The sequence below is a fragment of the Dunckerocampus dactyliophorus genome, chromosome 8 (assembly GCF_027744805.1).
Source record: "Dunckerocampus dactyliophorus isolate RoL2022-P2 chromosome 8, RoL_Ddac_1.1, whole genome shotgun sequence".
Taxonomy (NCBI): Eukaryota; Metazoa; Chordata; class Actinopteri; order Syngnathiformes; family Syngnathidae; genus Dunckerocampus; species Dunckerocampus dactyliophorus.
In genome coordinates this window covers 16,305,115-16,313,905 of record NC_072826.1, presented here as the reverse complement: position 1 = coordinate 16,313,905, position 8,791 = coordinate 16,305,115, and the positions used below count along the sequence as shown (strand labels likewise).

General features: G+C 40.3%; 1 protein-coding gene across 1 annotated transcript in view; it reads left to right on the top strand.

Annotated features, from left to right (window-relative positions):
• The first annotated feature begins 7,408 nt into the window (after positions 1-7,408).
• tafa3a (TAFA chemokine like family member 3a) overlaps positions 7,409-8,791 on the top strand; it is a 102,636-nt gene continuing 101,253 nt past the window's right edge. Inside the window, exon 1 of the mRNA XM_054784724.1 lies at positions 7,409-7,823. The gene's annotated coding sequence lies outside the window, so the exon portion shown is untranslated. The remainder of the gene's footprint in view (positions 7,824-8,791) is intronic.

Genomic DNA, 8,791 nt, shown 5'->3' with positions numbered 1-8,791 from the left:
TTTTCGACGGGTACCCTGGCTCCCTCTCACGTTCCAAAAACATGAATGTTAGGTTAATTGGTGACTCCAAATTGTCCATAGATATGAATGAGTGTGAATGGTTGTTTGTCTATATGTGCTCTGCATTTGGATGGCGACCAGTCCAGGGTGTACCCTATCTATCGTCCAAAGTCAGCTGGGATAGGCTCCAACATACTCCGGCGACCCTAATAAGGACAAGCGGGACTGACAAGCATATTTGTGTAACATGTGAGGAAGATTTGTTGAAAAACATGGCTTTGCAGGGGCACGGACGCGACTTAACAACAAATCGTCCATAAGCCATTGACCATTTGTCTCATGGTATCTGTAATGCATGTACAGTATGCTAGCATGTCTTCCAAAGTATTTTGAACACAACTCACAGGGGGTGCCACACGTGAAAAAAACTAGTCAACCATAGCTACAGTATGTTTTTGTCATTCTTAGTTCCATTCCTGGTTCCATGGTTATCATCTATCATCATCACTGCAATCTTTCTGTGTGGTTGCATCACAAAAAACACAAAAACTCTGAATTGTAGCCTAGTATTTTTGGGGGTGTTCGACTTTGGAGATTCGTATACTGCATTTTTGTAATATTTTTGCATCGTTCTTCTGACTGGACCTCATTTCTGCTGACCAAAGCTAGCTGTCTCCCTTTGTTTGGACTTTGATTACAACGCCTGTATGAGTGAGCGGGCCAAGATGTCTGCTGCTTCAGGGTGGGCCGTTGATGAAAACCCATTAACGGCTCCGGCGGGATGGAAGCCGGTGAACGCACAGCCATAAAGCCTTGATGTAGCAGCCTCTCGTCAAGCGTCTGGAGGAAGAATAACCGTCCCGGCTGGCTGCAGACCTGTTGGACTAACAGGGGGAGAAGAGGGGGCATTAAGCGCATCTTCCTCTGCATTATTGATGACTCGTTCCATTCCTGAGACCATTATGCTTTCCTATTTTCCCCTGTCCAGCATGTCTTCACACACACCTTGGCAACAATGAAGGCAAGTCGGAGTTCAAGGGGAGGGTTTGAACTGCTCCCTGCAGAGTGCTATTATTTTAGGAAAAACATCCAGCCTGCATCCAGTGTAATCACAGCACAATGAATGAAAACTTGTAGTTATTCTGTATGCATACACCATCAGAAATATATGTTTGTAGTCCTTGATATACCACCTACAACAGAGGTGTCCAAACTTTTTCCACCGAGGGCCAAATACAGAATTTTTTTAGTGTTGTATTTACAGTGGCACTTTGGTTTTCGTACACCCTGGTTTAAAATAAAATATGCCAAAAATATGTCTCTGTTTTTATACACTGTCTTCAATAAACGTAAAAGTGATGTGAAATGTTCACTTACCCATTTCATTTGTCATTTTTACGTATTTCGCATTGTTTTCTGCATGTAAAACTACAATTATTCTAGATAAAATACGTTTTGTGTTAATATTTTTGGGTGTCTGGAAGGGATTAATTGGATTTCTTATGAGAAAAACTGATCGGTTTTTCAACGGACTCTTTGGAATAGATTAAGAATATATGTGTTTGTTTATGTATTAGAAATTTAAGTCATTTATAATTCTAGATCCTATAATCCGAGATGATTGCTAAAAGACGTTTTAATCTACATTTTTAATAAATTCACAAATAATTCCCTATTAATGTGATTTTGTTTGACAGTCAATGACAGGCAGTTATAATTGTTGATGGACTGCTAATTCTTTATTAATTAATGAAGTTATTAATTTGAAATTGTATCTAATTTATTCCTGAATATTGAGGCCAATACTTTTTTGTCACCTATAAAAACCCCTTTTTTGTGACCTGCTGTCACACACCAGCATTGCGGTGCTGCAACGACGACCTCTATAATGCAGAGATGAGACCCGGTGTATGTAAAATATATATTTTAATTATTGCTGCAGTGCAGCGGCAAGCAACTGACTGGCAGAAGCACATGTACAGCGCATAAAATGCTCAATGCACCAACAGCTGAAAGACGCTAAAGGCTGAACTAAATAATCAGCAGGAAAATTAGAGGCAGGTGCATGCAACCAAGAACGTAAAGCATACAGAACAAAGCAAAGCTCAAAACAGGAAGCAACTACAAAATAAGAGCATCAAAACAGGAACTAAGGCATAAAAAGGGAACATAAACGAATTGTCTCGCAGGTACACACATATGGCTTGACACCTGTCTTGTTTTTAGTATGGCTCTAATCATCCTTGGTAATGTTGTGATGCAGGCTGATTTTTTATGCTTTTTTTTTCAAAATGTGCATCTGGCAAATAAAAAATGAGTTGTGGCCCACAAATGGCCCAGCGGCCGGACTTTGGACACCACTGGTCGACAGTTATAGGGCTTAGTGTCAACGGTAACGGTTTATACCTTTTCATACATGTGTTCCCAAGTGTAAATTGAGAGTTCTGGTTGAAATCTACATTACACATTAAAGGACAAGAGCACTACTAACTTAATTTATGCAACACCTTTCTTTCAGCTAAAAGTGTTTTACAAAAAAAAAAAGCACAAGAGCTATAATCATGTTAGCTCTTACCCAACAAGGAGCCATATTTGGTAACTTCACAACAGATCATTCTGAGGCCATAGAAACGTTTTTATTTAGTCAATCAGCAAAAAAATAAATAAAGATCAATAATGACCGTGTCTTGTAAATATGTAAAAAAGCATTAAAAATAAGTCATTTAAAAAAACATTGGTTAGGAGCTTGGCCATCTGGGAGGAACCCAGAATAGAGCTGCTGCTCCTTCCCATCAGCTGTCAGTTAAGGTGGCTCGGGTATCTAGTCCAGATGCCTCCTGGACGCCTTTATGAGGGGTTCTGGTCATGCTCAGCTGGGAGGAGGCCCCTGGGTAGACTTAGGACCTGCTGGAAGGTTATGTCTCATAGCTGGCCTGGGAAAGCCTCGATGCCCCCCACTCCCGGTGGAACTGCAAGAGTGAATGGATGGATGGATGGATGGATGGATACAAGTGCAAGTAAAATGCCCGAAAAGTCAAATCGTTAAGCGAGACATCACACATATTCTTCTGCTTTTAAACAATTACTGAACAATAACTGCACATTATTTTCATCTTATCCACTTGTCTTTGTTTAGGTATTTCACCGGGGAGGCAAAGTGTGGCCAAACAGAGCACTTTAATGACGGAAAAGGTTTTTTTTTTTTGCACTTCACTGTATTTGTTTCAGATTAGATGCGTGACTATAACACGAGGCAGTTGGACTTCCTGTCCCTCTCTCAATTGTGGGAAATTGGTGCGCCTCTGTGCCGTACGAAAAAATGTGATTGCAGATACATGCACTGTTACTGGAGGTGTCACGAGATCTTGTGTCACAACATCTCGCGAGATTAAAACGTGACAATATTTCTCGTTCAGAGGCACTAGGCTTGGGACAATAAGAAATTAACTAACCACACAATAAATGACAAGGAACTGGATCATTTTGTGGGGTAACAAGAGTGTGTCACTCATGCAGTCTCTTTGCCTCAGTAGGAGTGCAGAAGAGTGTAATGTTGTTAAATTAAATTAAAGTAGTAGATTGTGATATATTGTGATATATATTTAGTATTTTTCCATTGTACTTTTCTTAAAAGTAATGTTAAAATCTTGTCTCGCATTGTTGACCCTGTGTCTCGTGTCTTGTGACACCCCTAACCGTTACACCCCTAAAATAGTTAGTATGTAATTCTCCCCCTCACAGAGACCAAACTGGCCACTTTCCCTTTCAATCCCAACCCCAAAACTCTGACTGACCGCGACTACCTCATGACTCACCTCTGCTGCCACATTGGTGGCGGGAGCTCTCAATGAGGAAAAGCGAGGGCCGGCGGCTTTATCTGCGCTCGCACAGCTTGAGACGCCTCACCTCAAGGCTGACCTCATCCTGTCATATGATTTAATGAGCGGCGCCGTGTCACAAACTACAGTGTCAGGAGGGGATGACGAGATAGGTCCGCACAATGCGCCAAAGATTAATGAGGTCATCTGGCCTCTCTGTGGGCGTGTGACAGAGAGGACAGAGGAAATATGATGTCTTTGGGGATCGCATAATGACTGACATAAATAGAATCACAATAACAGCTTCCCTTTTCATAGGCAATTATGGAGTTGTGTGGCTTTAGAAACATGCTCAGCTCTGGTGGATGTATATATCAGCTTGGAAAGTCATTGCTCAGCCAGGTCAATGCTAATGACCCGGCAATCTTTGTTATTCACATGTTAGTGTCTATTCACTTGTCCATTTGGCTTTCCATTCAGGATGATAATCCCACGGGGTGTCCACAAGCAATCAAATCCACTTCCATATGCATGCCTCTCACCTCCACAGGCTGCTTCGAAGGCAGGTATTGATTAATATCCATTCTACTCCCAGAGCAAACTTTTCCACTGTGGGCCACATACTGAAAATTGAAGGATGCAAGGGCCACGTTAATATTTTGTATGCTAAAAAGTTATAGTATGTACTGTATTTCAAGAAATACATCAGTTTTGTGATAGAGATGAAAAAGTTATAGTATGAACTTATAACTGGTCTTTGTTCTTTTTTCCCCCATTTTTGCTGCTGTTGTTGTTTTTTTTACATTTACAAATATTTCAACTTTATTCTTAAATAATCTTCTAAAATTTTCTTCTCATTCTTCTTCTTTTATGACTTTATTCCCATAATATTTTAACTTCATAATATTTTGACTTGCCCCGCCTCTCGCCCGTGGTCAGCTGGGATAGGCTCCAGCATACCTGCGACCCTAGTGAGGATAAGCGGCATGGATATTTTTACTTTACAGTATTCCAATAATATTATAACTTTTTTCCTAGACGAATTTTCCAAAAACGACAATTTTATTTAGTTGTTTGTTTCTCATACTATGACATATTTGATTATTTTTTAAAATATTTTTTCTTAAATATTTAAACTCTATGCCACTAAAATTATTTTTCCTCATAATAGTACAAGTTTATTCTTGTAAAAATGGTAAATGGTCTTTCACTTGTATAGCGCTTTTCCACCTGCAAGGCACTCAAAGCTGTTAGCACATTTACTGTACCTACTGATGATGCAGCATCAGGAGCAACTGAGGGTTCAGTATCTTGTCCAAGGATACGTCGACATGATCACGAGAGGACAGAGGATCAAACCCGCAACCTTCAGGTTGGGAGACGACCACTTCATATTATTACTTAAAAAAATAACATCTTTCTTGAACATTCCATTCCATTTTCTTCGCTTATGCGGGTCAGGGTGGCGGAGGCGGCAGTCTCACCCTCCAGTGTGTCCGAGGTCTGCCCCCGGGCCTCCTCCTAGCCTGGCATGCTCAGAGCACCTCACTTTATACCTGTCTTTAATATTTCAACTTTATGCTACTAAAATGATGTCATGTTTCCTCATAACATCAGTAAGTCATTGTCATAAAATTGTGACCTTCTGATCATATTACAACTTTTTCTCTTTTGTCTTAATATTTGGATTTTATTTTTGTCAAATTACTGCTGATTTTTACATTTTTGCTATTGTTGTTGGGTTTTTTTTTAGATTTCTTGTTAAATTATATTTTTTAGAATGTGGCACAGGCCAACCTAACCCATTATGTTGGGTTAGGTTAGGTTAAATTACATTTCACTGCCCTACTCTATGTTATGTGAAGATACGATATGTTATGATACAATACAATAAGATTTGATGCTATAAAAGGTCAAGGTAAGATAAAGTGGTTAAAAAAATGTTATAATAGTAAAGATAAAGAACGATAAGATGTGATATGATGCGTTACGCTACAATTACATTGCGTTGCGCTAAATGGACTTTCAATTGTATAGCGCTTTTCCACCTCCAAGGCACTCAAAGCACTTTGACACTGTTAGCACATTTACCTACTGATGATGCAGCATCAGGAACAGCTGGGGGTTCAGTATCTTGCGCAAGGATACTTCGACATGATCATGGGCGGCCGGAGAACCGAACCTGCAACCTTCAGGTTGGGAGACGATCACTCCACCACCTGGCAATGCCGCCCCCGCTACATTACATTAATAACACAAATATTAGGTGCGCTGTTACACATTACAATATATTATGTTAAGGTAAGGAAATGTATGATGGCTTAGATTTGGTTAGGGTGAGTTACATAAGCTACACTACATTACTCAATGTTATGTGACATTAAACTGCGCTTTATTAAGCTATGCGACGTTATGCTCTGTTATGCTATCTTATGCTATGTTATGCTACACTATGTTATGCCCCTGTTATGCTATGCTGTTATGCTACGCTGTGTTATGCTAAGGCACTCCAGTCGCTCTCTTACGTTACATTACGTTATGCTACATTACATTACGCTACGCAACATATATTATATTATGTGATGATACGAGTTTAGGTATTAAAAGGTAAGACACAATATGATATGGTGCCATAAGAGGAGGTAAAACCGAGCTACAATAGTAATAGGGTACGATAAGATCCAATGTGATGTGATAAGAGTTAATACGATAAGGTAAGACAAGATAAGATTCAATAATAGCAAAGATAATAAAGGTTAGATGCCGTGAAATACAATACAAAAAAGCTTAAGGTAAGATATGATACAATATGATATGATACAACATGTTAAGTTATGATAGAATAATGTAGGGTATGGTACAATGTAATCTAATAACAGTTAAGAGAAAGTAACATAAGATAAAGGAAAGTAGGATAAGGTAGGATGTGGCTTGATGCAATGCGATATGGCAAAATACGTTAATAGTAAAGATAATGAAAGGTAAGATGTGACCGGATACCAAACAACATCATGAGGGTTAGATCAGATAAGATAAAGATATGCTGCATTGTTCCCTGAGGAGACAGTGCAGTGAGCATGTAGGACTGCATGAGAAATGGAAAAGAAAATTGCGATGATAATGAAATTACTAGAGGAAGAACAGTTCCTGGCATTAATGCTGGAGGAGAGCGGAAGCTGAATGATCATGCCTCACTGAGCAGTCCAATGCATGAAAGTGTACTTTCAGTCACTTTACTGTACTTTTATTATAAACTACATTTTTATATTATATGAAACTCCATTTGCATGTGTCATTTTGTCAACGAAACACACATTGTGCTTAAGCGGAGCTTCTAGTAATATTGTATGTTAGACAATACATTCAAAATATCCCTAAGACAGTGTCATCAACTGCTGTATCATTGACCCAAACGAGGTAAAGGTGTTCTCACATCATCATCATCATGTGAATGAAGCAGGGTGAGGTCAACTCTCCGCAGCTCTTGGTCCTGCCACCAATACCACATAACACCATTGAGAGGCGCTAATGCACCAGTGCAGAAGCTCCCTGCTGCTCGGCACCACAGCGCGACGAATCCGGCGGCTCTCTCGCCGCCCTCCGACGCCCCCAAATCATCCTCCCAACTGCAGGAAGAAGCAGCTAAAGAGCCAACTGCGACCAGAACGTGGATGGAGGATTAAAAAAAAACAGCCATGATGACTGAATGTAGAAAGTATGCATGAGGTTTCGGCGTGTGGTTCAGATGCTCTGGAGCTCCGGAGGATGAGAACTTGAGGAGCAGCAACTTTTATCTGACTTCCAAGTCTGCTGCCTCCTGGGTCAAGTCACACTACTGTGGACCAGGGAAACACAAACTATGTTTTTTTAAATGTAGGTTATGTTTCGTGTAGCTCGAATTGAAGCTGGCGGGAGATTGCTTTTGCTTGAAGAAGATGTCTGGGCATTGTGGTTGAAAATGGAGAATAAATGAAATCTGGGATTAATTGAACGCACAACGACAAGGTAGGATGAATCTCACTCTTAATTACAGTAGCACATGTGATATACTTACTGTATGCTCTGCAAACATTTAAAGTGACACAAAATGGTGTTCATTTGCACCTATTAAGCAGCCAATAACGACGTTATGGTGCAGGTGCATGTTGGCAGATGTTCAGCCAGGTCGAAATGAAACGTGCTCAGACTAGTTTGTTAAATAATCCACTTTTGGAATGCACAAAGACTCCTCTGTGTGCAGACAACTTGCAGCCTCCATGCACCAAGTCCAAAGTGCACGTCCAAGGCATGCAGATGATGTGCATGCAGATGCAGCTCTGGAGAAAGTTGCTACGTGATGTTCAGATCAAGCAGCAGCAGGATGGTGAAAGGTTTCCGTGATTTGTCACGATCTTCATGTCTCTCAACATCTACCAACAAACCACATAGATTTGTCTCTGAATACATGATGCAAATGATTACATCCAATTTACAACCTCCCCCCCCAACATCATGACATAATGCCCCCCAGCAAAATTGTTGCTGATGGAATGCTTCGTGGCGCTAGATGCACATTTCCACCTTGTGGTACAGTTGAGTACAGCTTGCCTGGAGGGCGGTAACAATGGAAGACATCTTGCACTTGGTGTTCTGTCCTGTTGTCATGTTGCTGGTTATTACAAAAAAAACACCCAGATGACACAATCAGCAGACTCCATGTTTTTTGCTCCACCGTTTAGGTTCAGGTACCGGACCACTGTGGTTGGCAACCATCGGAGGAATACCAAAATATAGCTAAAAAAATTTCCACATCACTCGAGACTATTCTGTATAGAAAAATTACCACTTCCATCTGCACGGCATTCAAACTAAAACATCTAAAATGACTGACAAACAAACTTCACTGAAGAGCTGCCTAGAAATGTCTTGTTGTCATTTTCAACAATAACAAAGACATGTTTAAAGGAAAAACACCATTTCAACAGATGATTCAT